This window comes from Tachypleus tridentatus, chromosome 12, assembly GCF_004210375.1.
Source record: "Tachypleus tridentatus isolate NWPU-2018 chromosome 12, ASM421037v1, whole genome shotgun sequence".
NCBI classification, from domain to species: Eukaryota; Metazoa; Arthropoda; class Merostomata; order Xiphosura; family Limulidae; genus Tachypleus; species Tachypleus tridentatus.
In genome coordinates, this window is record NC_134836.1 from 70346579 (window position 1) to 70369087 (window position 22509).

General features: G+C 36.5%; 1 protein-coding gene across 4 annotated transcripts in view; it reads right to left on the minus strand.

Annotated features, from left to right (window-relative positions):
- Positions 1–22509, minus strand: part of LOC143233533 (tetraspanin-9-like) — a 106381-nt gene that overhangs the window by 4620 nt on the left and 79252 nt on the right. For 2 of the 4 annotated variants that reach the window (XM_076469852.1, XM_076469854.1), the window contains exon 2: positions 9458–9551. The gene's annotated coding sequence lies outside the window, so the exon portion shown is untranslated. Of the gene's footprint in view, positions 1–3276; positions 3832–9457; positions 9585–22509 lie in introns of those variants that run through there. The other 2 variants (XR_013018204.1, XM_076469853.1) reach the window with 2 other exon arrangements.

Here is a 22509-nt window from a genome sequence, read left to right on the forward strand (position 1 = left end):
TTGGCCCGACATGGCCAGGTGGTTAAGGCATTCGACTCGTAATCTGAGGGTCGCGGGTTCGAATCCCCCGTCACACCAAACGTGCTCGTTCTTTCAGCCGTGGGGGCGTTATAATGTGACGGTCAATCCCATTATTCGTTGGTAAAAGAGTAGTCCAAGAGTTGGCGGTAGGTGGTGATGACTAGCTGTCATCCCTCTAGTCTTACACTGCTAAATTAGGGACGGCTAACACAGATAGACCTCATGTAGCTTTGCGCGAAATTCAAAGACAAACAAACAAACGTAGCTATTATTGCATTTTAGGTTTGGTTTACACGAAAGCTATCTTCGTTAGTCGTCCCTAATTTTGCAGTGTAAGACTAGAAGGAAACCAGCTAGTCATCACCACCCACTACAACTCTTGCACAACTCTTTTACCAACGAATAGTAGAATTGAGAATCACATTATAACGCTTCAACGGCTGAAGGGGCGAGCATGTTTTGTGTGACGGGGATTAGAACCCGCGGCCTTCAGATTATGAGTCTAGCGACTTAATCTTCTGACCATGCCGGGCCACTGCATTTTAAAAATTAAATTATTGTTTAATCAAACAATCAAAATTTTATAATATGACTATTTAAATAAAACGTAACTGTTAAATAAAGATTTAATAGCAGAATATTTGTATATTTTACTATAAATAAAATTTGTCTAAAATAATTTTGAATTCAGATTTTTAGAAATGTTATTATTGTAATTAAAATTAATTATTAATGTTCTATGAAAAAAATCCGTTTCAATACACATCATATTATAATGACGTTCTTGCTTATATGATACTGAAGAAACATTTTATCACGCCATGTACAATCCCCAACTTCGCACAATGTTTATGTTGTGTTCATCTAGATTTGCAATATGGGTCACGATTTTCCAATTTCATCACCGTTTCTCGTCGCAGTGGACTTTATTTTCTTTCATTCTCAGGGTGCAAATAGGACATTGTTAAACGTCACACACAGATATAATGAAGTAGCGCCATCTATATAAATATAATAGTACTGTCTGTTGAATGTTCATGTAAATACTTCACATGGTGTGACTGGATCTTAAAGGTGAATTTTCAACAAATTTAATAATTGCCTTAGAAACTGTACTTTGGTTAGGTATAATTCCTGTGTGGTTGCCATATTTTTAAACCCTTTAGTTTTTGAGTAAAAAATGAAACAAAATATGCGGGTTCTCGAACTCAAGTTTCTCTCGGTCGTTCGGCTGTTTCCGTGACGTCTTACAACTATGACGTAATAGTTGCCAAACACGCTTTGTTGCGCGCCGACCATTGTGTTCCTTTCAGTGCTGGTGTTTTATGTAAATCTATCGGTGCTTTTATCGGATTACATACTTTGTGAGACTATTTTATGTCTTGATATTGTTACTTTATGTTTGTTTTATGATAACATGGTTTACCGTGTTGCTTGTGGTTGTAAAAACGGTTCGACATCGGGCAAAGGCTTCTTTTCGTTTCCGTGCAAGGAGAAGGAACCGGCAAGGTGGCGACAGTGGGTGCGGATGATCAATAGGAAGAACTGGACTCTTTCACACCATGAAAAGCTTTGTCAAGATCACTTTGAACGCTCATGCTTTGTGTCGGATCCCACTGTTTTGGATTCCGTGGGTTTCAAGCCAGGCAGGTTGAGACTGAAAAAACCATCGGCAGTAGACAGAATCGTCCCCACCATCTTTCCTTGTACAGAGTTGAGGATTAATCTGAACCTGCAGCGTACAGGTTCCACCCCTCTGAAACCATCCCTTACCATCACAAAAAGAACAAACTTAAAGGTATGTGTGCAGTATAATTTATTTTGTTACGAGTCATAAATACCCGGTACAATGATTGTGGAAGGGCCGAGTATTAGTTACCATAGTCGGCAAAGTATAAACAAATAAAAACCAGTCTGTGATACTAATAATTTATAAACACCAGACAGGTTTCGAGATGCTTAAAATTGCACGTGAAATAATACAGACCATATTTGTTGTCATGACTTAGGTTTAGCATTCTTCTACTGGAGGTATGACCGACTCGCAACCGGTCTGGGCGCTATCAGTATCGCTCACAGTTCCGCTACTCTCGCTCGTAGTACTGTCCTCATCACTGGAACTTGTCAGATCTGTGTCAAAAGTAACTGTTCTAGGTTCGTTCAGAGTAGGTTTGAATTGATATGGTGCTACTCGACACTGTTCAGAACACAAAGTCAAAACAGACTCCGCCTCTGTTTCTCCGTATGCACTGGCCATGTTAATTTACATTCAACACGCTAGCGTTGGCGGTTTGTTTGGCAACTATTACGTCACAGTACTTTTCCTAGCAGCTAACATAAAAAACTAAAACCATCGGATTGCCGCTTGGAAAGGACTCTTTCTGCACCAAGTTCTATGTTTCATTTATTAGCACCTATTTTTTATAAAAAATGTGAACCTGCAAAATTAATCAGTATGAGTAGTTCTTTTGACTGCAAAGTTTTCTTTTTTCTGTAAAATTCACCTTTAACCAAAATTGGTATGGAGGTTCATTAAGTCCGTGGGAAAATACAAACAAATGTTGCATTTTGCGGTTTTTACGAGTGTTCAGCGTCCCCCCCCCCCCATTACTTCGCCCCTGTTCATGGATCTTCACCAAATTTGGCATGAAGGTTTTTTGGGTCCATGCGAACCGACGGTTTCACATTTTGTGTTTTGTTGTTTTTATGAGCGTTTTGGTTTTTTTAAATTATGTATAAAGGATTTTACTTTGATTTGGTTTTGAAATTCTCGCAAAGCTACTCCGGGCCTATCTGCTACACGACAACAGGAAAACGTGAAACACTGTGAATTACACGGCGAACATAGTGTTGTTTAAATATTACCAGTCACTCATCTCGGAAAATCACTGAGGGACCAAATAACAAATCTAGTGTTAAAAGTACCACAGACCCAGTGTTGTTGTATTATCAAAATGATTACTAAAAACCACTTTTTTGCCAGCAAAACTTATGCACACTAAAACAACAGACAGCTGTGTCGTACAGTTAGACCGATGTTTACTAGTTTAAAGGTGACATTAATATCTTCACAAGACTTATGAAAAAAAAATGCCATCTCACTATCCCATGCAAAAATTTAAAATTCAAATGTATTACTGAAATATCCCTAACACCAAAACTCTGTGTAGAAAATGTAACGTTATATTACTAGTTTAAGTTGAAAGAAATACCAGATACAACACGTGCTTAACATAAATTAAATTCACTGGCGTTTTACTTTGCAAGTTTAATTTACAAGTCACTGCTTTGGTGAGATACCAAACATCTGGTCAGAATCGGATCTTCTATTTTAAACGGGTGCTTTCACAGAAGAATCTAATACGGCAACCCCTATGGGAAAGTATTTGGGAACCATTATAGTTGGATGAAAGACTTGCCGTGTGTGACAATTTCAGTTAATAGCTTACATTCAGTAGATAAAAGTATTCGAATACTGACTGAAATCTCTTCATAGTTTAGCACAATGACGACAGTTGTTGTAAAATCAGTACCAGAAACATATTTCCATCACGATGGGCTCACTTTTCTATTGACTCAGAACAGAGAAACGTGACACAAATTATGTCACGGAAAATGAATAGAACTATCTTACGTTTTTCAAAATAATTCCTCGTGTTAACTAATTCGTGTATGAATCACAACTATTTACATGTTAAGTCTGTAATAAGACACGTTAAGTCTGTAATACGGCACTTGGACGTTCATATCAGGAACTTGGGGCTCTGGAAGTTTCTGTCTTCAGTTTTCAGAATAACGATGTTAGAAGGACTAAAGGAAAGGAGATAAAACAAGCGTGACGTAGTAGTCAGGGTACTTGTAATCTGAAAACATTTAATTTAAAACTCTGGACTGTGAAGGACTGAATTTCTTCAGGTAAGAAATATTAATATTCTAACGTGTTTTGTTTTGGTTTTTTTTTACTGACAATGGTAACGAAAGACTGGTAGAGTTATAAGTCTAAAATCAGATCGACGAATGATCCGTTCTATTCTTCTGACTTCCAGCTAGGCCATGGGGACTCAGTTCTGTGCATTAGATTATCGGCGTTTTGCTAACCACAGTGAGTAAACCCTGACTGTTAGCTTTTTAAGTCCTAAAATTTTATGCTCGCTCAACAAGATTGGGGTTTTGTAGTCCCACGATTAAATAAACGTTCTTAGAAAGAAAGTGTGCTATGAGAGAAACATCTTTTTCTTTTGTTCTATGAAACCGTGTTGTTTCAATGACAAATTTATCATTACAAGAAACTGTTTTTTTGGATTACAAGTTTTTAATCACCTAATGGACCATATTTACTGTTTTTAAAATTCAAACCTCCAGTCCTCATAAAGTACTGACCCATGGCCCCATATACATGCCGATTAACCAAGCATCGAAATACGGATAGATGTGTAAAATACGTAGAAAAATGGTGGATATTTTTTCACGGAAATTTCGTAGCTTGGTCATAAGTTTCTTTTGTTTGTTTTCTAACTTCGCGCGAAGGTACTCGAGGACTATCTGCGCTAGCCATTCCTAATTTAGCAGTGTAAGACTAAAGGAAAGGCAACTAGTCATCACCACCCATCGCCAACTCATAGGCTACTCTTTCACCAACGAATAACGCCCTCACGGCTGAAAGAACGAACATGTTTGATGTGACGGGGATTCGAACCCGCGATCCTCAGATTAGGAGTCGAGTGCCTTAGCCACCTGGCAATGCCGAGCCTAAGTTTCTTTTGCTCTCGCGTTTATTCATAAGCTAGCAGAAAAAAAAATACGTAATAAAGAAATTCGAATGAAGATCATTTAAAGAATAGTTAGGAAGACAAAAGGTGACATTAATATCTTCACAAGACTTATGAAAAAAAAAGAAGAAAGAATTGCCGTCTCACTATCCCATGCGAAAATTTAAAATTCAAATGTATCACTGAAATATCCCTAACACCAAAACTTTGTGGAAAATGTAACGTTATATCTGTAGCAAAATACCGGAAATGCAAAATAAGAAAAACAAAAATTTCGAACAATCTTGAAGAGTGGTGCATTGTGGGAGAGGAATCACTAAGCCTCATCACTGATTTATTTGAGATGGTTATTTCATGTTATCTTTAGTAGAAATATTGAACTTCATTCAGTTCATCTAGTTGTATTACCAGTTGTGAATATGCCCCTGCCATGTTGCGTTAGTCGTGTGATTAGCATGTACTTTGCTCGACACGGCCAGATGGTTTGGGTACTCGACTCGTAATCTGAGGGTCGCGGGTTCGAGTCTCCATCCTACTAAATATGCTTACCCCTTCAGCCGTTGGGGCGTTATAAAGTGATGGTCAATCCCACTATTCGTTGGTGAAAGAGTAGTACAATAGTTGGTAGTGGGTGGTGATGACTAGCTGTCTTCCCTCTAGTTTTACAGTGCTAAGTTAGGGACGGCTAGAGCAGATAACTCTCGTGCAGCTTTGCATGAACAAGCATGAACTCGCTTCTCAGTTTTCAAAAGTGTTCGAAATTTTGGGGCCATTGTGTTGTTTTGCCCACACTAGACAACAGATTTTGCCCTAAAACTGCACGAGTACAATTACGTGATTACCTTTTATTTGTTCTACTGGAATTTCCAACCGAAACAGCACTTCAGAAAAATGATGACATGAAATTAAAAAAGGTGAACACCTTCGTCTAACAAAACGTGGTTATAATAAATTACATAGATTCGTATCTCTACGAAGTGAGAGATACCCTGGATCCTTAAGACTGGATTGCTCATAAGAAGAGTTGTTGTTTGAAGTTAAAGAAAAAGCTGCACAATGTTCTATTTGTGTTTTGCTCAACACGTTATAAGTTCGCAGACATGCCGCTGTGACACTGGGAGAGAGGAAGAGCGCTCTCATAAGAAGGATGGCAGCAGGCATCAAGGGCGTTATCCTGTTTTCTAAATCAAATAATATGAATATCTTTATTTTTATCGTATGCACATTGCTAAATGGCAGAAAGCCTTTTGCAGCATCACAGCTTGAACCTTGGACCCGCCGATTCGTAGCCCGGTACGCTGAGAACTTTATTCTATTACCTTAACATACTTCCTAAACTTCATAAAGCGACTTTTGAGCACTTTCATTTTTACCCACTAGAATTAATATTTCTTAACACATAAAAAAATTTAAGATATACCGTATTTCTTCAAATTAAAACCTCGCAGAAAGTTAAAAATAACAGCCAACAGTAACTAAAAAGTAGGCTTAACAAAACTTATTAATAATTTGTATCTTTGCATATGACTTGTGCTGCCTTCTAATGTAAACTAAGACTGACATTATAAAATTGTTTCCCAAAATCCGTAACTGATCTCGGAACTTGTTATATTACATCGACTTGTGAATATCACGTGTTCCAATCTTCAGAGAATATCAAACATTACTAAAAATTACTGATGTGTGGGCCCGGCATGGCCAAGCGTGCGACTCGTAATCTGAGGGTCGCGGGTTTGCATCTCCATTGCGCCAAACATGCTCGCCCTTTCAGCCATGGGGGCGTTATGATGTGACGGTCAATCCCACTATTCATTGGTAAAAGAGTAGCCCAAGAGTTGGCGGTGGGTGGTGATGACTCTTGCTTTCCCTCTAGTCTTACACTGCTAATTAGGGACGGCTAGCACAGATATCCCTCGAGTAGCTTTGTGCCAAATTCAAAAATTACTTACTGTGTGACAGCACTTCTTATTCATCCAAAATTACTTACTGTGTGACAGCACTTCTTATTCATCCAAAATTACTTACTGTGTGACAGCACTTCTTATTCATCCAAAAATTACTTACTGTGTGACAGCACTTCTTATTCATCCAAAAATTACATACTGTGTGACAGCACTTCTTATTCATCCAAAATTACTTACTGTGTGACAGCACTTCTTATTCATCCAAAATTACTTACTGTGTGACAGCACTTCTTATTCATCCAAAAATTACATACTGTGTGACAGCACTTCTTATTCATCCAAAAATTACTTACTGTGTGACAGCACTTCTTATTCATCCAAAATTACTTACTGTGTGACAGCACTTCTTATTCATCCAAAATTACTTACTGTGTGACAGCACTTCTTATTCATCCAAAATTACTTACTGTGTGACAGCACTTCTTATTCATCCAAAAATTACATACTGTGTGACAGCACTTCTTATTCATCCAAAAATTACTTACTGTGTGACAGCACTCCTTATTCATCCAAAATTACTTACTGTGTGACAGCACTTCTTATTCATCCAAAATTACTTACTGTGTGACAGCACTTCTTATTCATCCAAAATTACTTACTGTGTGACAGCACTTCTTATTCATCAAAATTACTTACTGTGTGACAGCACTTCTTATTCATCCAAAATTACTTACTGTGTGACAGCACTTCTTATTCATCAAAATTACTTACTGTGTGACAGCACTTCTTATTCATCCAAAATTACTTACTGTGTGACAGCACTTCTTATTCATCCAAAATTACTTACTGTGTGACAGCACTTCTTATTCATCCAAAATTACTTACTGTGTGACAGCACTTCTTATTCATCCAAAATTACTTACTGTGTGACAGCACTTCTTATTCATCCAAAATTACTTACTGTGTGACAGCACTTCTTATTCATCCAAAATTACTTACTGTGTGACAGCACTTCTTATTCATCCAAAAATTACATACTGTGTGACAGCACTTCTTATTCATCCAAAATTACTTACTGTGTGACAGCACTTCTTATTCATCCAAAATTACTTACTGTGTGACAGCACTTCTTATTCATCCAAAATTACTTACTGTGTGACAGCACTTCTTATTCATCCAAAATTACTTACTGTGTGACAGCACTTCTTATTCATCCAAAATTACTTACTGTGTGACAGCACTTCTTATTCATCCAAAATTACTTACTGTGTGACAGCACTTCTTATTCATCCAAAATTACTTACTGTGTGACAGCACTTCTTATTCATCCAAAAATTACTTACTGTGTGACAGCACTTCTTATTCATCCAAAATTACTTACTGTGTGACAGCACTTCTTATTCATCCAAAATTACTTACTGTGTGACAGCACTTCTTATTCATCCAAAATTACATACTGTGTGACAGCACTTCTTATTCATCCAAAATTACTTACTGTGTGACAGCACTTCTTATTCATCCAAAATTACTTACTGTGTGACAGCACTTCTTATTCATCCAAAATTACTTACTGTGTGACAGCACTTCTTATTCATCCAAAAATTACTCGTTCCTGATCACAACCTTTTTCTGTGAGTTTTTTGTCTTGGAATTAACAAATAACATTTTAATTTGGACCCAAACTGAACTCAAAACTAAATCCATCAAAATTACACAAACATTGTATGGCTCCTTTCGATATAAGCTGTATAGATTTCTCGAATTAATTCACCGACAATTTAAATCTGACATTAACCCACTCTACGTGTTTTAAGGTTTTGTTTTTTAACCGGTACTTAAACGGTCGTTATTTTTATGACCCAAAGGGCACTTTCATCTGACAGATCAATGAATAAATAAACAACCGTCAGAACTTTCTACCGTAAGACTTGGAGCTCTTTCAACCGGCAATAACGAAAATATTGGCATTAAAGCACTTTTCATTTTTAAATTACGAACTCCAGAGACGTATTATGAACAAAACAAGGCTGTTTTACGATGTCCATGTTTCTGTATTATGAACAAAATACGGCTGTGTTACGATGTCCATGTTCTTAGTAGTTTAAAATATATATTTGTAATCAGATATTTTCTGGTATTTCTCCTAAATCTTTATTTATGTGTTAAGCATATAGTTATGACACACTTTTGCAAATTGAATATCGAAAGGTTGTAATATATATATTATTACTTTTTCTCATATAAATATTACAAAATTTAATCGAGTGTTTGTGTCCACTACCCGAGGATAGGCAAGCAAGCCCACTTCAAAAATTGGTATAAATAGTTAGACAAGTTGGTACTATTTTGTATTGCCGTTGACAGAGGTAACCTGAGGATCGTGGGATGCCGCACTTGCACCCTGTTTGACTAAAAGTGTGGTTACATTAGAAACGAAAGTGAAATAATAATAAAAGTAAGAAGCCATCCATTATTATATCAAATATTACACTATTGTTAGCAAAGATGTGTTACGTTTGTTTATTTTCTTATGATTGATTATATTAATTTGTTGTTTGTTCAACTTATACTTTACATCAGTGGAATTATAAGATGTTTGATAATGAAGAGAGCCAGCAGTAGCGAGGTGTAACTAGTCGGCATGCTCTTCAAACCTTCAGTATTATCTATACTGAAAACATGGCGATAATAATTATTAAACAATACTTATCTAGCAATCCAAATAATACAATAAAATTACCAACTTAATAACAAAGAGCTTACCTTCTAATTGCATCCTGCCATCTGGTATCTCAGTTCTAAACTAGATAGTGGTAGTCAACTCTTCTAATTAAACAGGATAACCAAGCTTGGATCACTTGAGTGTTCAAGAGAACAGGCTAAAGTAAATCTTAAATCACAAAAGAAATTAACTGTAAAATAAAATATAAGTTAATAAACTGTTTAATGTTAAATAAGCTAGTTGTTGACACACAGTATAGTGGGCAGGAGTTCATTAACTACTGATATTCTGAACAAACATGGAAAGTCCGTTTGAATCTCATAAATATTAAAAGATGAACAAACATGGAAAGTAAGTTTGAATGTCATAAATATTAAAAGATGAACAAACATAAAAATAGCGAATAATTAAACAAACAAAACCTATTAAATACCCAAATACTAATTAGAGTTAAAACTGTTTCGTGGGTAAATATATGTAAAAAACATATCAAAAGAAGAAATGTCGTAAGAAATAAAATGACTGTATTATTTAACTTCTGAGTTCTGTTTATTTCCTAACTTTAAACTCGAGTCTACTAACATTCGAAGGACCAGCATGTCCAGTGGGTAGTTAGGGGAGCGCTCGACTCGTAATCTGAGAGACGCAGGTTCGAATCCCCGTCACACCAAACAAACTCGCCCTTTCAGCCGTGGGAAAGTTATAACGTTAAGGTTAATCCCACTATTCATTGGCAAAAGAGTAGCCCAAGAGTTAGCGGTGGATGGTGGTGACTAGCTGCCTTCCCTCTAGCCTTACACGGTTATATTAGAGACGACTACTGTAAGTAGTCCTCGTGTAGCTTTGCGCGAAATTCAAAACAAACTAATTAACATTCGAAACGGAGAAGAGGGAAACGGAAATTGATTTTTTTTCTCGCTTACACAGTGAGTCTGGCATTTATAAACTGCAGCGAGAATTACTTCAGTATATCATATAATAGTTTCATATCTCTCTCAACAACCGGTGTGACGTAGTACAAACCTTCAGCGATACCAGAACGTGACCAAAAAATGAAACCTGCCTATCACAAGCATCTTGTAGAAGTACCTTGTTGTGGCCTTCTCCGGCAAACGTTGTTCTTTTTTGTTATTGTTGTCGGAGTTTCTTTTCATGAATCTGACAGCGCGAGAAACGTTTTTGTAAACTCTTTTTTCACTATTATACTGTTTCCAAGCGTCATCTCAAAAATTCTATTCAGATAATGTAACTCTCGAGGCATATATATATTTCTACATTACATTCAGGTTCACTGATATACGTTGAACTCTTATACGTTTGCGCACGTTGTCATAAATATTATGCTATCTTTCAACGTTTACAGAGTTATTTAATCTGCCTTTAAAAGAACAAACCTTATACTCAAAACAGGTGTGAAATACATGTTTCTATAATATCTTTCTCAAATGTAAAGATACTAAAGAATATTTCGCCGTGCTAAATGTAGGACTGCATGCCTGTAGTATTGAACTTTTCTATTGAATAAACTGAAAACATGTAAAGCTTATATCAAAATATGCTTATTTGACGCGAATCGTGACCGGAATAACTACTTTATCCTTATATCTCAAAGTTCAAAACTGTACAGTGAGTTGTCTATAAATTTCAAACACTGAGGTTTACAAATAGTTTCAAACTTCCGTATTTTGTTTATCTGTTTCTTCTTTAATCCGAGGGTCGCAGGTTCGAATCCCCGTCGCACCAAACATGCTTGCCCTTTCAGCCGTGGGGGCGTTATAATGTGACATTCATTCAATTCCACTATTCGTTGGTAAAAGAGTATTCCAAGAGTTTGCTTTGGGTGGTGATGACTACCTCTCGCCCCCCAGTGGCTCAACGGTATGTCTGCGGACTTACAACGCTAAAAACCAGGTTTCGATACCCGTGGTTGGGCAGAGCATAGATAGACCATTGTGTAGCATTGTGCTTAATTCAAAAGAACAATAACGACTATCTCTCTTCCCTCTAGTCTTACATTGTCAAATTAGGGACGGCTAGCGTAGCGAACCTCGTGTAGCTTTGCACGAAATTTGTAACAAACTAAATAAATAAACCATAAATTTAAAATTACGCATCGCGACGTAATTCTGAATGGGTATGAAGTCATTTCGTATGTTAACTGTACCCTTTTTATTGGAAACTAAAAGAACGACTTTTCCTGATACAATGACTTCTATTCCTCATTCAAAGGGGCGCTTCGCTACACGGTCGAAAGACTGGGGCGTCTGAACCCAATGCATTTCTCCTCCAGGTGTCGCTACTTGTGACAATGTGATTTAATTCTTTTCCGTTGTTCACCAATAGTTCAACGGTAAGTTTATGGACTTATAACGTTAAACTCCGCGGTTTGATTACTCGCGGTGGACATGGCGTAGGTAGTCTGTTAAGTTGCTTTGAGCTAAAATATATTTATTATCTGTAGTTGTGTGTGCGTACTTGTTTTGTAAACACACATCAAACTACGTCAAGTATCGAGTTATGTGCGTGCTAACTCAAACAAAATATAATAATATAATTATTATAACTATTGTTTTTAACTTTATTATTGATTGTGTGATGTTATGCACAAAGCAGCACAATGGGCTATCTGTGCTCTGCCCACCACGGGTATCGAAACCCGGATTGTAGCGTTGTGAGCCCGCAAACATACCGCTATGACACTGGGAGGAGGAAGCTGATTTTTAAAGGATATGTATGTATAATTTTCAAAAGTCTGGAGCTATGTAAGTTTGTTATCTAACGTAACTGTCATATACTTGTTTTATGATTTGATTTTTGAGAGCTATCGGCACTAGCCGTCCCTAATCTAGCAGTGTAAGACCAGATAGAAGACAGCTAGTCACCACCACCTACGGCCAATTCTTGGACTACTCTTTTACCAACGAATACTGAGATTTACTGTTGTACAATGACGCCTCCAAGGCTGGAAAGGCGACCATATTTGGTGAGACGGGGATTCGAACCCGTGACCCTCAGATTGCGAGTCGAGCGCCCTCACCAAAGTTAAACCATCCTTCCTAAACAATAGTTTGTTAATAATGAAATCTTAGAAGAATTATAATATTATTTTTCCTAGAATATTTTTCACACGTGCAATAAAAAATATATGGTAGAATATGAATAAAAGCAATGTACTTAATTTTATCATTAACATTATTATACGCCAGACTCCACTAGGCCTTACTAAAATTATGAGACGTCAGATGCCACTAGGCCTTACTAAAATTATGAGACGCCAGATGCCACTAGGCCTTACTAAAATTATGAGATACCAGGCACCACTAGGCCTTACTAAAATTATGAGACGCCAGATGCCACTAGGTTTTACTAAAATTATGAGATACCAGGCACCACTAGGCCTTACTAAAATTATGAGACGCCAGACGCCACTAGGCCTTACTAAAATTATGAGGTACCTGGCACCACTAGGCCTTACTAAAATTATGAGATACCAGGCACCACTAGGCCTTACTAAAATTATGTGACGCCAGGCATCACTAGGCTTTGCTAAAATTATGAGACGCCAGGCACCACTAGGCCTTACTAAAATTATGAGGACACCAGGCACCACTAGGCCTTACTAAAATTATGAGACACCAGGTACCACTAGGCCTTACTAAAATTATGTGACACCAGGCATCACTAGGCCTTGCTAAGATTATGAGACGCCAGGCACCACTAGGCCTTACTAAAATTATGAGGTACCAGGGACCACTAGGCCTTGCTAAAATTATGAGACGCCAGGCACCACTAGGCCTTACTAAAATTATGAGACACCAGGCATCACTAGGCCTTACTAAAATTATGAGACACCAGGTGCCACTAGGCCTTACTAAAATTATGAGGTACAAGGCACCACTATGCCTTACTAAAATTATGAGACACCAGGCACCACTAGACCTTACTAAAATTATGAGGTACCAGGCACCACTATGCCTTACTAAAATTATGAGACACCAGGCACCACTAGGCCTTACTAAAATTATGAGACACCAGGTGCCACTAGGCCTTACTAAAATTATGAGACACCAGGTACCACTAGGCCTTACTAAAATTATGAGACACCAGGCATCACTAGGCCTTGCTAAAATTATGAGACGCCAGGCACCACTAGACCTTACTAAAATTATGAGGTACCAGGCACCACTATGCCTTACTAAAATTATGAGACACCAGGCACCACTAGGCATTATTAAAATTATGAGGTACCAGGCACCACTATGCCTTACTAAAATTATGAGACACCAGGCACCACTAGGCCTTACTAAAATTATGAGACACCAGGTGCCACTAGGCCTTACTAAAATTATGAGATACCAGGTACCACTAGGCCTTACTAAAATTATGAGACACCAGGCATCACTAGGACTTGCTAAAATTATGAGACGCCAGGCACCACTAGGCCTTACTAAAATTATGAGGTACCAGGCACCACTAGGCATTACTAAAATTATGAGACACCAGGCACCACTAGGCATTATTAAAATTATGAGACGCCAGAGGCCGCTAGACATTACTAAAATATGAGACGCCAGACGCCACTAGGCCTTGCTAAAATTATGATACCAGGCACCACTAGGCCTTACTAAAATTATGAGGTACCAGGCACCACTAGGCCTTACTAAAATTATGAGACACCAGGCACCACTAGGCATTATTAAAATTATGAGACGCCAGACGCCACTAGGCATTACTAAAATTATGAGACGCCAGACACCACTAGGTCTTTACCAAAATCCTCTAGTAATTTCTACTCCGAAATGTTACCCATACTTTTAAAACAACATAACATCGTTTTAAAAAGTTAAACCGCTAAAATAAGTTGGAAAAATATCACCACATTAACGAACTGAATCGTGTTATAAAAAAAAAAAAAACACGGCTCGATATATAACGTATTTTAACTGAGAAATGGTTGCCTACTGTTGAAATTATGGTGTGCATCGCCCCTTGATGGGTTTGGGTAAACGTTGAGTAAATACAGGTCATTTTATTCTGTAAAGTTAGGGTTACAACCTGCAATCACACATGGGTCTCCGGTTAGAATCGATCAGCTGACGTTAGAAATGATTATGCTAAGCCTACCTAAGATTGGTATTGAATACTAAAAACACTAGATTTTTCTGGTTCACGTACATTACACGATTCTTAGAATATTAAACGAGATCATATTTTGCTGTCACTTTCGTGACACATGAGATTTAGAACACATTTTAGGGGAATCATTTGTATGTTATATATGCATTACAGAAACGGACGATTTTTGGGTTTCAGAGTTGTACAAGTTATACTCCAAAATCTTAAGAAAACCTTGTAGGTTTCGTACAACGTCACTGTGAGGAAACGCTTGGAGACCAAAAGCTGAAGTTCACGGGAAACTGCTTCACGATAGAATTAGAGACACTGAGATTGTATAACTCGATTCAGAAATTCGAAGACCGTATTGGGTTGCTCCTCAGATAGTAAGGTTTTGTAGTTACGTCAGTGGATAGTCTTGACGATTATTTAGGAGTGCGTGTATTAACTTAAGAATATTTATGTTTGGACTGTGGTTACATCTAAGTTTAAATGAATTACGTTGTTTAAAGTTTAGTACAGGCATTAATAAAGACAATATGGGCGATTTACGTTGATGTGCGTAACGTGAATATTAGTAATTACTTAAAAATACAATAAGTACTCTAAAATAAGCTGAATTTACAGTCAGTCCAGCACCAACGGGTTTGAACGAAGTTATCGTTAATTTATTATAATTACAAACTTGGGATATCACTGTTACTTTTTAATATAGGACTAATTGCTAATGGGTGGAGGGTAATTATCTGCTTGGTGTTAATGAAAGAACGTCGTAATATGTTTAATGCGTTGATGTGTGAAATATGACCAATTATCTCACCACGAACCAGTAAGAGTTATTCAGTTAGCTAAGCCTACGTAATAAACGAATTAGCAGCTAGCCTGTCTGTTTTATTTTCGCTTTAAATGTATAACATGTGAATAACACGCAATCTTAAAAGTTGGAAATCGTCAGAAAATTATTTTGGTTTTCCAAATATCACATAAAGTGTGATTTATTAATACGTAGTATAACACTGCTCGGGTTACTTTCAACGTTATTTTATTTTTCCTGCACAATTTCGGATAAAGTTTTATCACTGAAAACGACAAAATGGAAGATTTTCTAGCTTATTTGATAAACTAAAATGATTTAAAGCGGTGAAACAATACCGAGAGAGTCATATCTTTAGAGTTTACACTTCTTAAAACTAGCTTGCTGTAACCAACACGTGATTTTCTGATGAAACTGATTACATATCTGAAAAGGTTTGGTTTGAATTTCGCGTAAAGCTACACGAAGGCTACCTGCGCTACGTGTCCCTAATATAGCAGTGTAAGGCTAGAGGAAAGACAGCTCGTAAACATCACCCACTGCCACCTCTTGGACTATTCTTTTACCATCGAATAGTGTAGATTACCGTTCATATTATAATGTCCCCACCGCTTAAAGGGCGAGCATGTTTGGTGTGACGGGGATTCGAACCCGTGATCCTCAGATTACGAGTCGAATGCCCTAACCATCTGGCCATGCCGGATCATCTGAAAATAAAGAAGTACGAGTTACTGAATCTAGTATGTAAGCGATGAAGCTTGGAGAACCATTTACTTTTTCTCAAATAAGCCTAATTCATGGCCCTTTAAGTTTGTTTTTGAATTTCGCGCAAAGCTACTCGAGAGCTATCTGCGCTGGCCCTTTAAGTTATTAAGTTTGTTCGTTTGTGACCTTTCGGTATTTAACCGTTAAATGTTTTCGAATGTGTTGTAAGAATAAAAAGTAGGTCCAGTCTCAGGTTTATTCCATCTTACTTGCAATATAGAGTAACAAAGCACACAAAAAAATATACATAATTTACAGTTAATACACGTATCCATTCAGAAAATGCTACCAATTTCTTTTATTTACTTCAGTGTCACAGCGGGAATTCTAAAGGTTTATAGCGATACAAACCAAGTTTCGATACCAGTGGTGGGCATAGCTCAGATAGTCCGTAACGGCGCTTTATCCTTCACCGCAAACAAACGATAATTTCGTTTAGCTTGATATCGAATAAACGAGTTGCATTTAGTTCAGTGAACGGATAGTTTGTAAGAAAAAACACAGTTATAGAAGCTGGTGTCAAAACTGCCATTGACTTCAAGGCTGCCAAAAAGACTTTCACATTATTATTACTTGTCTTATAAATTTGTTTTACCTTACCTTTAAGACCACTGACATGTCTGTTTGATTAAACTTTAGTAATCGTAGTTTAGGCTTAGGGCTCCATTTCCATGCGAAATGTTACATTTAGAAGTAATTAATCACCAAATTTATTAATTATAGGTATTGGAAAAATATACTACAAATTAAACTTTTATACTGGTTACTATGTCCAACAACAACATAAAAAAAGACCGAACCTTAATTTCAGCAATTTCAATAGTTAATAATAGAACAAAACTAAAATAGTCATAGCGTGATCTTCATAGATATTTTTAAACGGCATTATTAAATATTAGTCACATGGGAAACACGTGGTAACCGGAAATTACTTTCGTAGATGCATTAATATTCACTACTGTGTGTGTTAAAACCGCTAAGGGGCTGTGTCTCGCTATTGCAGTAGTGTTAAATGTATGACGAAGAGGGCCTTCGTTGATTTAATGGAGTTTTAGTAGCCATTAATGTAGAGATTCTAGAAGATTTGAACGAAACTCGCCAGAAATAATACTTGAAAACTGAGCACTGTTCTAACGTAACGTTTCAGAAAGGGAAGGTGCAGTAGCATTGGAAACCAGCGTGTTTAAATAGTTGTAAAATGTATTCTAGACTGTACACTATTACACGGTTTCGTTTCACAGAGAAACTCACCACAAATTTTGTTCTATACATAGGTTTTAACTTTTCAGAATAATGTTAAGTACCAGAGAAATATAACAACGCATATCAACAACATAGGACCTACTGGTCCATCTCGGGTTTTACACACTATAAAGTCAGTTCTTATTATTCAAATACTTATCAATTTTTTTCTTAAATTAATTTAAATGTACTGCCTTTACAACATCTGAAGATAACCCGTTCCAAAGACCAACCACCCTGTTAGAAAAATTAAACTGTCTTAGCTGAAGATGACTCTTATCTTGTCAATACTTTGTACTTCTGTCCCTAGTCCTAACGTTCTTATTGTTAAGTATGAAAATATGATGTAATAACATTATCAATTTCCTTTAACAATCGTAAACACCTTAATTATATCCATCCTTAACTCTGTTATTTTTTTCAAAAGAAAACAATTTGACAGATTTCGGCCCCTCCTAATATGACAACCCCTTCATTTCAGGTACCATTCTAATGACCCATCTCTGAATCCCTTCCATCAACAATTCAGTGTCTTTCCTAAGATAAGGAGCGCAAGAGGGAACACAATATTCCAAACGTGGCCTAACCAGTGACTTGTGCAATGAAACTATAACCGTTATTTATTTCTCCAACTAACTAAATGATCTAAATCCTTTTGTAAAGCACCATTTACATGCCATGTAAATTATGCCCTGTAAATTAGTTTTAACTATTCAGGACTATGTCAAGTACCAGTAGTAATCAGGTTTTGTATTACAGAACAAGGATAAAGATTTAATTCTAGATAAGTCAGATACTTATCTAAACACACTGTAAATTAGAATGTATCATAACTGTATAGTGTTCTAGATAAGTCAGATACTTATCTAAACAGACCGTAAATTAGAATGTATCATAACTGTATAGTGTTCTAGATAAGTCAGATACTTATCTAAACAGACCGTAAATTAGAATGTATCATAACTGTATAGTGTTCTAGATAAGTCAGATACTTATCTAAACACACTGTAAATTAGAATGTATCATAACTGTATAGTGTTCTAGATAAGTCAGATACTTATCTAAACAGACCGTAAATTAGAATGTATCATAACTGTATAGTGTTCTAGATAAGTCAGATACTTATCTAAACAGACCGTAAATTAGAATGTATCATAACTGTATAGTGTTCTAGATAAGTCAGATACTTATCTAAACACACTGTAAATTAGAATGTATCATAACTGTATAGTGTTCTAGATAAGTCAGATACTTATCTAAACAGACCGTAAATTAGAATGTATCATAACTGTATAGTGTTCTAGATAAGTCAGATACTTATCTAAACAGACCGTAAATTAGAATGTATCATAACTGTATAGTGTTCTAGATAAGTCAGATACTTATCTAAACAGACCGTAAATTAGAATGTATCATAACTGTATAGTGTTCTAGATAAGTCAGATACTTATCTAAACAGACCGTAAATTAGAATGTATCATAACTGTATAGTGTTCTAGATAAGTCAGATACTTATCTAAACAGACCGTAAATTAGAATGTATCATAACTGTATAGTGTTCTAGATAAGTCAGATACTTATCTATACACATTGTAAATTAGAATATATTATAATTATACATAATTGTTATTTAACAAAAACATGAGATCTTTAACGCTCGCTTATTTCAAGTTTCCTACTACGCTATTCAAGTTACGCTATTCCTACGTCTGTTAAAATACTGCATTTAAAGACCAAGTTAAAATATTTTTTCAAAGAAGGTAATAAACATAGGAATGTCTAATATTAATCCTTCCAAAACAATGTAAACAAGATGGTAGGGTATCATTTGTAACGGGCCCGACATGGCCAAACGTGTTAAGGCGTTCGACTCATAATCTGAAGGTCACGGGTTCGAATACCCGTCACATCAAACATGCTCGCCCTTTCAGCCGTATGGGTATTATAATGTAATGGTCAAGTCCACTAATCGTTAGTAAAAGAGTAGCCCAAGAGTTGGCGGTGGGTGGTGATAAATTGCTGTCTTCCCTCTAGTCTTACACTGATAAATTAGGGACGGCTAGCGCAGATAGCCCTCGAGTAGCTTTGCGCGAAATTAAAAAAAAAATCATTTGTAACATTCCTGCATAATAGTACAGACAAGAATTAATGCACAGCAATATAAATTAAGATTCGTTTATCCCGTTTTTTATCTATTAACGTACTTTTACACTGATGCAGATATCATCCCTACTGTTATATTTGCATTATTTTTGAAGGATTAATATTAACCATCCTTATATTTACTTTCTTTCTTTTTTTAACTTGTCACCTACTAATGTCACGAGGTAAACTTGTTTATTTTGATTACACGTACCTAGTTTTCTTTCTTTCAATATCCAATTGAGCTGAACTATATTCAGACTGTTTAACAGCGGTTTTTTATCTAATATAACCTCCCATTGTCTGAGTTTGGTGAAACGATTCACGTTAGGCTTACAAAATTTGGGAAAAAAAAGAATGCAGACTAAATAAAGACATTAGATTCCATGCAAGTGTTGTAACAACAGCAGAAGTGAGTCAGGATCGCGTGTTATTTTCTCAAACAGAGCACCACAGAACCATTTTTTATTTTAAACCTCTTTGTGTGTTAGAACAATGCTCTTGAAATTAAGCCTAAAATAAACGATGTTTTATCAGTTATTTCTAGTAATCTACAGCATAGGGTTTTATTTACTTGCGAAGTTAAGATTTAATTTACAAACAAAAATTAAAAACGAACGGGTGAAGATCTTCGCGATAAGGAGAAATATATATATATATATACTAAAAAACCTCAGAATATTCGAATACTTTAAATTATTTTAATCTGTAAAACTTAATTCTCTTGAACTATTAACAGGGGAAGAAGTGGCACTGGTGTGGTCAGAAATAAGAAAAAATGTAGACTTCACTGTTATATCAACCTTTGACCTTTTGACGATTCCACCGTAGATGGCTAACAGAACATAAAAGATTTAGTAATGTTATTTACACATCTACCGTTTTCCGGACACCTATGCTTATTTTCGTCACTTGGCAACATCCTGTTTTCTGCTTATAGTCTCAAGAGTTTCCTTTAGGACTAACGTATTAGGGAATGGGGAAATATTTAGTTTCTTCACTGTTTTTCCATAAAATTTTCAACGCACGCGGTTCTTTTTGTATCGCTTCACTCTTTGTCGTGTGTAACTAAAGGGAAAAAAAAAGTGTCTATTTATATAACCTGGCAAGTGTTTCGTTGCTATAGCAACCTATCGTAGTTTTACTTTATCGTAAAAGGCTTTGTAAAGAGGTTGATTTTCATATTGTTGTGCTTCCCCGTCGTATTAGTGGCAAGCTAAGAGATTATAACGCTAAAAATCAGGCTTAAGATAATCGCAGTTGGCAAAGAACAAGTAGCCCATTGTGTTACTATGTCCTTGACAACATGTTAGATTTTGTAGTATTTTCTCACAATTATTCTGATAATTCTACGTAATATTTACATTTAACGATTACAAAAAATAGCAGAACGGATAGTGGGAACGACAGGTCATATCATAACTCCCCCACGGTTGAAAGGGGCAAGCATCTTAGGTAGGACGGGGACTCGAACTATCAATTCTCAGATTACCAGTAGAGCACCCTAACCATCTGACCATTCTGGACCACAGAAGAGAAAGAAAAAAGGATTAGTTAAGTAGGCGATTGAAAATCGTATATAAAGAGAGTTTGCTTGTTGTTGTACAAATATATACATTTGGATGTCTGTACTCACCACAGGTATCGAACCCTATTTTTTAGTATATGACCTGAGCCCTTGGAGACAATCTGTTGTATGTTTTGAATTTCGTTCAAAGCTACATAAAGGCCATCTGCGTTAACCGTTCCTAATTGAGCAGTGAAAGACTAGAGAGAAACCAGATTGTCATCACCAACCACAACCAACTCTTGGGATGCTCTTTGAACAACGAATAATGGGGTTGACCATGACTTTATAACTCCACTACGACTGAAAGAGCGAATATGTTTAGTGGCTACTCTTGTGTGACTAAATAGCAGGATTTGACAGTCCCTCTTATACAATGCTCTTGCTGTAGCAAGTCTTAACCACACATCTTAGAATGTATGACACTAAATACTGTATTTAATATTTATTCCCTTTTTTAAAATCTGCTAGATGTATTCCTCGTAGACTTAGATCTACAACTTTCTATTCATGGCTGTTATTATAAATCATATGCAAAAGTCTAGCATGGTATTTAGATACCACTATAACTGGGAAAGTTTGTTTGTTTGTTTATAATTAAGCACAAAGTTACACAATGATCCATCTATGATCTGCCCACCTTGTGTTACGAGAACCGGCTTTCAAGAGGTATAAGTCCGCTGACAAAGGTCTGGTAATGTTTGATCTAGTGATCACTGGGTCGAGGATAAACGTATCACAGAGCCAATCCAACAGTCCAACAGAACATTGTCCAGTACCTCAAGAAGTGCAAAAGGGAGTGGTGTCTTGCTGTTATGAAGAAGATATAAAACACGTAACCCATAATGACTCCATCAGCTTTAAGTGCGGGAAGACATTTCTTGAGCATGTCTATATTTACGGTTCCAATTATCCAGTTACTGAGTTGACCGTATCATTATTTACTTTGTAACGTCAAATGCACTTCTTTAATCTAATCACCCTTGGTTATGGCCATCTTCTTGATTAGCGGTTCTTTCAAATTCAGCAGTATTCACAGCTTTTTTTTATACTGTGACCAGTCATAACATAGATTTCTACTCACAGAAACTGAAAATTAAACTGGTTACAGAGAGTTCTCATGTTTTTGTGTTTTTTTATTGAACTTGGGGCTTCACCATGTCATTACAATCAATGTCGCCATGTACAGTCATGCTGTACGTGGCAAGTGTACATCCTAACAAAAGTTCTGCAATGTTTCCATTGTAGAAGGTTCTGTCATAAGGCTGTAATGTATAAAAGCACATCACTACTCCCTGAAAGATTTCATGATACATCTAGTGTGTGATGGCAATGATGTTCCAGCCCCTGTTTTAACAGTACCATCATACGGGAGGTCTTCATATAGAATACCATAAGTACTCGTTTCATTTTTTAGCCGCTTAAGGTATACGGCTTTTGAACAGGCA